General features: G+C 36.0%; 1 long non-coding RNA gene across 1 annotated transcript; it reads right to left on the bottom strand.

Moving 5' to 3' along the window:
* Positions 1-4,488: 4,488 nt before the first annotated feature.
* Positions 4,489-4,772, bottom strand: LOC120432528 (uncharacterized). Its single transcript, XR_005608078.2, has 2 exons — positions 4,647-4,772; positions 4,489-4,588 (listed from the first exon to the last, which is right to left on the bottom strand). It is a non-coding gene; the product is annotated as an uncharacterized LOC120432528 (long non-coding RNA).
* Between the last annotated feature and the right edge of the window lie 5,666 nt (positions 4,773-10,438).

Here is a 10,438-nt window from a genome sequence, read left to right as displayed (position 1 = left end):
GACAAAAAAATCGAAATTACGCGGCATGCCAATTACAAAACATTGTAATTTCACGGTACTCTAAAAACTGCTCAAAATAAACGTAAAATGTATACTTTTAGCAAAGTTATTAACAGAAAAGTGTCTTAACAGATATTAGTACACAGCTAAAAAAGTAGTAATCCAGCTGCATGTAAAAAGCCTGGGTGTAAAATAAATATTGCATTATTTTATGCATGTGATTTTACACCCTGAAATATGTAGCCCATCAGTATTGGAAACCTACTTGATCGAAATGTCAAGCTCATATATGCGTTTATCCTCACAGCTCTTCACCGGTCTGATGGCCGAGTGGGCTCAGGCGCCAGTCATTTCTGTTGGTGCTGGGTTTAAATCCTATCGGTTGCATTTTTTTGTGTTTGCAAAAATTGTACATGCAGTGTGTAATATTAAGTGTTTATTTTGATGAAGGTGATGTGCATGCGATTTTACCATCGGATTTTTTGCTGTGTAGTTCTATATACAAATTAAACCCCCTGACACAAATTATTTATTTGAAAAAGGAGTATTGTATTAATCTAGGGAAATTTTGAAGAATTTCCGTCAATTAAATTCTAGACTTTTTGTATTAGGTCTTACAAACAAATGTTTTACATTGAACACGCTTATACTAATAAACATTTACATAAGGTGTGAAAGAGATACACTCAATGTAAACATTTGTTTATTGGACCTAATAAAAAATCAAGAATTTATGATTCAGCTGTTTTAATTTTATTGAGATTTTATAAAACAAGCACGTCCTCTAATTCATCAAACAGAAAAACATTAAAAGAAATGCAATAAAGAATTTTTTGCTTTCCAAAATTTCAGCAATAGGGAAATTAAAGTATTTTTTTTTTTTTTTGATAATTCAAGAAAAAATATAATGCATTGCAAAATGGTTAACAAACATGATATCAATATGTATTATTTTACTAATCAATTTAATTAAAACACATACTTTATATTCAAAATATTTAAATGCAATTTGTTAATCGTTGTTTAATATCGTTGATTAATTGATATAAATTTTACAAAAAATTCAAAATAAATAAGATGTTATCTTCGTTTACTTTCAAAGAAATGTTGATTAATGTTCTTTTAAAATCTTTTTGGAATTTTGTTGAGTAAAGGAACTATCTTCATTTTGTTGAGTATTCTAATTTACAATATTTTCAACAAATAACAATGAAAAAAAAATCCTCAGTATATAATTGTAGATCTGATATGAAATGAAATACTTATTTATTTGTTAACTGCTTTTAAGATGCTTTTCAAAAATCATTTAAAATGTTTGAACTAAAAAATAAAGCTAAATTGCACTGAGTAGCGATTTATCAATTGAATATTTCAAATTTAGCGGCATTTCACGGTATTTCCCAAATTTTACGTGAAATCGCGAAAAATCATTAGCCCTAATCAGACATGCATCCGCTCTAACTCCTCTTTTAGAAGAACTTGTTTGGCATTTCACGTAGAAGATACCCAGCATGTTGTGCCAGTGATTAGAATACGCTAATTACGTTTGTCTTTTAGGCTCCCGAAGACCCTGAGAGATTATTTTGAAACCCAACCGAGATATAGGTTAAGAACTCTTAATTGCACTCAAAGAGCTTTTAAGAAGTTTTTCTTGAGAGCTTAAGAGAACATTTACATGAACATATAGCTAAAATCGGGTTTTCCAATGAACCAATGTTTTCTACACATTATTCAAGCCAAAATCAAGAGATTTTTACCTAGCAACAAGCATAACATTGCTTTAAACGAAAATGCCATCTATAACAAGCTGAGTGCCATTAAAATGTGCTCATAGTGCCGATGCATGTCTGGCCCTAATGATCGGATATCACATTTTGGTATTATTTTATTACAACAGTATTTTATCAAATTCCTCTGAAACTATGGGAACATTTTGACCAATTTTGATAAGGTAATTTTTGTAATTTTGTGATAAAAAGATGTCTCAAAGCGAATGCTTGCATTGAAACTCGAAAATTTCTAACTTGTTTTTTTTTTAAATTTTTAATCACCCCCTGAATAAATGACTTGAAATTGTGAAAAAAAAAGTATTTCAGTATTACAGTATTTTATCAATTTCTTTAGAAACCATGGGAAAATTTTGACCAACTTTGGTTGAAATGACTTGAAAACCAAAAATGTTAAGAATGATTTAATTTTTTTGATACACCCACTAAGAAAACTTTGAAATCGTTGAAATGTCCCTAAGTCAGGATAAAAAATATACTTTGATTAACGAGCCAATCGATAGTATTATTGAATTTTTGGTGACTTGAATCCAGTTTCATTTTGATAACATTTGCTTTTCAATCTCGTTATTTTTCAGAAGCTTCAAGAACTTCAAGGACAATCCGTTCATCAAGGACAGAGAGATTCCATGTGGCGAAGAATATCACTGAGAACAACAAGGAATCATCAGGTGAGTAGGTTTTGCTGTTGCATTTCCGTTTTTACACTAACTGCAACTGCTGCACTAAAAATGGCATGAAAATACCCAATTTTGGTATTACTTGTGCAGATACCAGTAATCAAAATGTGCCCTTGGTTGCCCAGTAATAGATGGTAAAATACCATGAAATCATAACAAGTACATGTGTGTGGAAGACTACAGGAATACCAAAATGTTATGTTATTTGGTATTCCTGTGTTATTTACCCCTGCTCGGGATTACAACAGCACTTCTGGTCAAACTTTAGGCGTCCTTCGACAAATTGGATTCACAGCAAACAGCACTTTCCGATTCTGCAAGTGCGCCAAACAAACCCACAAAATGTGCAATATCAACCTCTCGAGACCATCACGACATGTGATTCAACGATTTGCAGCGCACAGATTTCCTCGTATATAGGTGAAAGTCACGTCAAACTTTTGTGGTTCTCGAGCGGAGTACAATTGCTGGCAATAAAAGTTGGTCGTCCTGAACCAAAACTCGACCTGCAATCGTGTGACTGTGAGATATTACACATGCTGTTGCTAAGGTTTACCGTAAAGTTTAAAAGTTTTGATTTTCATTTTCAAAGCAATCATTGTGGCATGATTAATTTAGAAATCTGGTTTTGAAAATAAATTTACACCTTCGTGAATTGGAAGAATTTTATATTTTTGGCATTTTTTTTAAATCAACTCATCATTCATAAGCTATGGTTCCAGCTCAACATTTCATAAATCCTCTCACGTTTTGAGTCTTGATGGCAAAACTCAGATTGTCTCACCATGATCACGCCGATGGCCGCTAGCTCGCAAGCCACAGGATGGCGGATTGAAGTTTGTTATAATCTTGAGAGAGAAAAAAAAGTTAAAAGCAAAGCTCCCAAAAATCGAAAATATTTTCGGAGATTGGGGCCACGTCCTAAAGACAAATACATCCCCCCTCACACCTTAATCCGCGCGACAGTCAATCATCGTCCTGGGCTTGCTTGGTATTATTTTTTGAAAAGCGAAAATCTCCGCGCGCCCACGATTTATGATGGCAATGTGTATCCTTCAGTCTTTTTATTTTGATGGACGAACGAATGAGACACTTTGTAATGGAAGATATCGCCTCTGCTGGGAACTTTGGATCGAATGTTAAAATTGTAAAACAGATTTTTTGGGGGAAAAAGTGATAGCCTAATTTGAAAAAAATATTTAAAAAATTAAAATTAAATTATTACATGCAAATTATTTTAAAATTATGCAAACAAGCGATGATAGAATCTCCATCGAAACAATTTCACTGAGCACTCACTGAGAGATAAATTCTAAAGAGAATTATCCTTGTGTTATAAACCGGTTAGAACTTAATGTCATAAACGGTAAAACGGACTTTTGCTAATGAAATATTTAAATTATTAAAATTTCCTTGTTAATTCCCACAGCAAAGACAGAATTAGACAGATTAGAAAAGTCATCTAAAAGTTATAGATTTAAGAATATTTATGTATCATTTTTATATTAAAAGCTTCTAAAAATGTATGGAGCCTTGTATGAACGAAGGAATGACACAAAGTTTAGCAAAATAAAAGACTAACTTGGACTTCGCACAAAATTATTGCTATTCTTCATGTAAACTAATGTCAAGAACAAAAACAATGACTTTTAAAACCCGCCGTTTGCCATGTGGGTTGAGATTATCCCGCCAAACAAATCGCAGCAAACTGGGTTGCCAGGAAAAACTTGATTGTCAAAAGTTTTCTGTTTTTGCTTGAGTTGAGCTTTTTTTGTGGTCGCTTGATTTTCAGGGCTAACGGACGGAATTCAAGAATCTATCTGGTCCAGGACCCTGAGGTTGGTCGTGATGTATTTAATTTTCTCATTTTTCACATCCTGCTCATTTACATTGTGTATACTTCAACCAGGCGCAAACATAAATAAGCAGAGGAGTCAGTTAGATTCTAGATTCTGTTCTGTCCCATAATAATAAAAAACAGCTGGCAACAAATGTTTAGAATCATCATTTTATTTTTTATATCAATTTGTGGTTGTTTTCCTGGGTCACATCTCAATTTTGTTTTTATTCCACCGGTTTGTTTGTTCCGGAAAATTTTTCTTGTACGTTTATGGCCTCTGCCTGAAAACAATATAAACAAGATGTGAAAAATGAGAAAATTAAATAAATCACGACCAACCTCAGGTCCTGGACCAGATAGATTCTTAAATTCCGTTCGTTAGCCCCGAAAAACAAGCGATCACAAAAAAAACTTCTAACTCAAGCAAAAACAGAAAACTTTTGACAATCAAGTTTTTCCTGGCAAGTTTGCTGTGATTTGTTTGGCGGGATAATCTCAACCCACATGCCAAACGGCGGGTTATAAAAGTCATTATTTTTGTTCTTGACATTAGTTTACATGAAGAATTGATCGCACTATTGCGACTTGTCAAACTAGCTCGGAAAATTTAAAATTTCCTCAAAAATTATCAAAGAGAGCCGAGGTTTATCGCTTGTTTTTAAGCTGTCACTCGCAATTTTGAAGTGCGAAAGTTCAGTTTAGAGGAAACTGCGACTGGAAATGTAAATAAACAACAAGTGGTTGCCTAGATTTTTGAATTTTTGCTGTCAAAAGTGCGGGCAAAATCCAAATTACAGTGCAAGGATCAATAACGCAATCAAAGTTTAATTTTATCCACTTAACCAAATATGTAACAAAATGTAATAGAACATAATCAAATTGAGCATTTTTTTTCTTTGCATGTTCATGAAAATAAGGTGGAACAAGTGGAAGCTTTGTCAAGCAAGTCCAAAGCAGAAACATCTACCCTCCGACAGAATATGGCAAATATTTTTAGATTGATTTTCTGTAAAACCTCACCTCACGATTTCAATCCTGCTTTACGAGCCAGATTCAGAACAATCCAATAAGGTGGGAAAACATTTTTAGTACTGGCTAAGATCGGCAACATTGGGGCCAGCCAAAAAGTGTTCGCTTTTAATTGACTTGTCTATTCTTTCGCTGATAAAAAAAGAATCGCATAAAAATCGGATTATTATTTTCTCGTGCCGAGGCAACCCTGTGGGATGGTGGAATACCTGGAAAATTTTAAGCGAATCGTGACAGCACAAACATTTTTTATGAGCCCAACAAGAGAAGGCGGGCAAATGAAGTGTATAGGCTGAGGAAAATCAATTTGTTTTTCGTGCATAAGTGGGAAATTTTCCTGGAAAAGAAAGAATGGAAATTTTAATCCATTGTTTTGACAATGTTCAAAATTCTTCTTAAACCATTTTAAAACAAAAAAGTTAATTTGTTTCATCGCTGATGGGTAGTTTTGACTAACTCACTAACTACTTGCCATTCACTCATTATGCAAATGCATCAAATTAAACTTGACAAATTTCTCAGGTGCAACTCAGCACAAAGATTCAAAACTTTACCAAGAACTGAAAACATTCTCACGGCGGTAGCAATTAACACTTAGCACACACCTTTCTTTGCTGAAATTGTCTCCTTCAGCACTTTGCAGGAGACTGTAATTAGCATTCCACAAATGCTGGAAATTTCTCCAAGTAACACCTTCTCTCTCTATCGCTCTTAAAATGGCACCGAAATTGACTTTGGAACTGATTTCGACTTTTGCCTTTTAGCGATTTCCTGCCATCCCTCGTTTGGGAAGTCCTCCTCTCCTTCAGGCCAAATTCAAATGAGCCAATTTCCGCTGAATTAATCCTCAGTTGGATGGCGAGCTAGAATGAAAAAAAAAATGGGAAGCACCTTTTTCTTATTGTTATTTATTCGCGCTCCCGAAGGCACTCCCAGCCCCCAATCCACAAAGGAGCTAATTTCCACGCGGTGTGAAAAACCGCGTGCTAGAATTGGAAATTTCAAATTAACATTCCACCAATGATGGGAATCGAAAGGTTGTGGGGTGTGGGGGTTTCTTCTAGGAAGAGAATAAAAAAGAAACAAAGCATTCAGATTTGGCGGGACGGGCAGCCTGCTAGATTCAGAGTCGGGTTTCCTTTCTTACTATGTGGCATAAAAAAAGAAAAGAAATGAAAAACGACACCAAAAACGTCATTATTGAAATTCGCGAAAAGTTTGCGGCGTAATTCGAGGACGATTTGTTACAAAGTGATTGGCAACGTTACGCGGAGTGAATTTTTCAGGAAAGATTGTAATGAGCCGGAATTCGGCAAAGCAATTTACTGGATTCTTAGATTCCTCTTATTCGGATGATTTATTTTTTTCTTGCGATTCTCCATACAAGTCTAAGTAATTTTTTTGAATGGCTCGTGACTTGAGAAGATGTTTTAGTCCACTGGTTCCCAAACTTTTCTTGCCAGGCCCCACCTTCCATACATGAATGGTGGGGCCCACTGCCCACGGCTAACATTTTAAAGTAATTAGGTTTTATGAAGGTTCTGATGACCTCCATACTCCCTGAATAAGCTTTTGTTTCATTTCATTTTATTTCATTTATTGGGTAGTTTTGGCAAAAACATCAGTGCAGTAATTAATCTAAGCTGAGATATGGGGTATCTCTCAACAGCTGAGTCTGACTAATTCAAACGGGGTAAGAGTTTACTGGTACATGGGAGAACGAATTGAACAGTGGAAGGAAAAAAGTAACTAAAAGATGGGGGATAGTTAGAGGAAAGGAGGAATAAGCTTCTTTGGTTTTTAAGTTCTAAAAATTTACTAGGGTAAGGCTACCACGTCAACAACCCTGAGTTAAAAATCCGTAACGCGTTATAAAAATACATATTTTTTCTTATTCACAATTCACATGAAGAGTGTCGGTGCCGCATTTACAAAACGGATTCATTTGGTTTATGTTAACATTCCATACACAGAAAAAAATGTGAATTTACTCGACACAGAAAAAATGAATCACATGTAAACTCAGTTGATGTAAACTTGAGATTCGACATAAACGGTTGAATCACACGTAAAATCATGTTTTTACGTATAATTTGTGGCAAATTTACATCAAATTGCATTTAAATTTAAATATTTAATGACATGCAAAAGTGTTATGCGAGTGGTAACCACGGCTACGTCACAACTGTCATCCACATACAAGGCGAGTGAAGTCAAAATCGAACCAAGATCGAAACAAGTTTTTGGTTCGTAGCGTTTGAAAATAATTTACAAAAAATAAAACTTTCTCAGTTTATTTTTTCTTTAGAAAGACTTACATTTAATCTCGGACCTGAACTTTGAGATCAGCATTTAATTCCATCAAGCACCTTATGTTGGCATATCACCTTTTTGGTGAACAATTAAAACTAGTTTAAAACATTTTCGACGGAAATTGAGTGAGTATTTTAATAGCGCAATGTTGAAGTTTTTTAAAAAGGTCCAATAAACCAAATTTCCAGTTTTTGCTTTTTGGTTGATTTTGAAACTGGCTTGAGTCAGGGGTACTAAAAAACCACCCAAAAAAGCCAAAACTGAAAATTTGGTTTATTGGACAGTAAAAAAAAACTCCAGAATTTATTTTAAACCAACGGTCATTCTTCCTGAACGTAATTTATGTTGTTTCAAAGAATTGAATCTATTCCATTTTTAATTTTGTGTTTTGTGACATATTGCTAGGATGGTCAAGAAAAACTATGTACTATTTTGATATTATCATTGTTAAATGTGGAGAAATTTAAGTAATATTTGTAATTATCTCAAATATATATGCAAAAGATAATAAAAAAATAATTTGGAAAAATAAATATGTATGCATTTCATACGACCTTCTCAAAAACCACGCGTAAACAATACTGACTGCGCCTCTGGCGGTGACATCAGAAAACTGCATGCGTGTCAGATCCTTGGTGGTAACGAACGTTTGTGGCGTTGTCATTTTAGACCACGTTTTCCACTTCTCCTCAAAAGAACCCGAGACTACTTTATCGACTTCATTTTGCTGGGCGAGATAGGACGCCATCTATTTTTAGACGATGACTCAGCACTTTTCCACTTTTGCTCTTAAAAATACTAGATGGCAGCACGATGTGAGGCCACGTCCTTAATAATTCTAAATTTAATGAGATCAGAACATAATCGTTGGGAGCAGATGAGAACCGAATTCAGAGCCATTCGTTTATATATAAGCGAACATCGTAACCATTTAGCCACAACCGCTCTTTTTACGTAAAAGAGGTTTTTTTCGTAATTGTTTTTTTTTAATGAGAAATTTCCTTCTAAAGATGCAGGCTTTCATACATTTACATACCCATTTTGTATGACCAGCCCTCAAAATTTTTATGGAGACTTGTATGGAATGGAAAAATGTTGCAAAATAACTACTTTTGACACAGGGAATATTTTTTTTAATTATTATTCGGAGTGAAATTTTTCCAAGATCCTCCGACAATAGAGTCTTGACTGTAATTTGGTATTTTAATTACATTTCATGTAAGATCGACCTCAAGTAGGTTGAAGTACGCAACACATTTTCTGTTTAAACAATTTGGACTATTTCGATTTGTTTTTTTCCAAGATAGACCACATGAAACAAAAACCTTACCAACCTTCCAGGAAGGAAAATTAACCCAATCCATGCGATCTGAATCCTCATATAGGTGCCCATGGCTATTAAGTATAATCATTACCCACACACACACACATGCGTAAAGTTAGTTCTACTCACAGTTTATCCTTGCGCTGCTGGCGCTTCTTCTTGAAGGCCTTTTTGACCCGCAGCAGCAGGAACGCCGCCCGGTCGATGCTGAGCGAGCTCTTGCGGGGCGGCGGCGGCGGGACGTCCTCCATGGTCGTGACAGAAGCGACCCCTAATCCGGGGGTGGGGGCACCGGCGGTGGTGGTGGTTGGGGTAGACGGTTGGGCAGTCGGCGAGAACGCAGTGGCACCGCTGCCACTGCTACTGCCCCGGACGCAGGCACCGAGCGAATTCACCGTACGGCTCTTGGTTCAACGGGGTTCCGGGGTCCGAAAATTGTGGGCGTTAAAAAGGGAGGGGACAAACGGCAGGGTGTGCACTAAACAAACAAACAACCCCTTCTTCTTCTGCTTTTTTTGAAAAATGACGCCGAGGTTTGTCCTGTCACACACGAACAAACTTGGCAATCATTGCCCGAAGAAACTTTTCACTTGTCAACACATAACCTCACTTTATCACCGGCGATTGCGCCGCCATTTTGGCTCAACACTTTATACCCGTTCACTGACACGTGCTGCCGCCCCCATCCCTACGACACCGCTGTCACGCCCGGCAAACCTAATGATACTTTAATTATTATATATTTGGACCAGATTGCTCATTTTGTGTGTAATCCTCTCGACGTCACAGCAGCGGCTTCCGGTGCTCTACCAGTTGCATACCACCAAGGCGCGTTGATGAAAATATCCTCGCCACGGGTCGTGCTAGATGAAGAGCTGTGTCTCTCAGCTACGAACCTACCAGAAACGAGAGAGCAAATTTACACAATTTTAGAAAATGCTTTGGGCGATGCGGTATTACGTTAGAGTGTGTTTGTTGTTTTAGGGAACGATTAACATCAGGCTATGTCAACAACTACAAACCGGCTCAGAAAACATCTTTCGCCTAGTGTGCAGGGGGTGATTAAATGGATAAACTAAATTTTCAGGAAAGAGATCTGTTTGGCTTGGCAGTTTGTTGACGTGGGTAAAATTAAGTGATTGGTGTTAGGGTCGGAGTGACACGTGAAGCAAGGATATACCGTAACCGTATCAACCGTTTCGAGATAATTCAAATAAAAATCATTGAAACTAAATTTGAATTGAATATTTTTATGAATTCATTCAAAAAGCTCCTCAAATCCTTTGTATTGATGTATTACCATATTCTCCATACATTTTTTTTTTGTATTCGAATTTAACTAAATCATAATTCCTCCCTGACTCAGAAAATCAATATCCAGCAGTATCAAACGCATCATACTATAACACAATATATTAAGTAAGAGAAGGACGTCCCACAATCGAAATATCTGTCGTTGACAGAT

Source organism: Culex pipiens, chromosome 1 (genome assembly GCF_016801865.2).
Source record: "Culex pipiens pallens isolate TS chromosome 1, TS_CPP_V2, whole genome shotgun sequence".
NCBI classification, from domain to species: Eukaryota; Metazoa; Arthropoda; class Insecta; order Diptera; family Culicidae; genus Culex; species Culex pipiens.
This window is presented reverse-complemented; position numbering and strand designations above follow the sequence as displayed.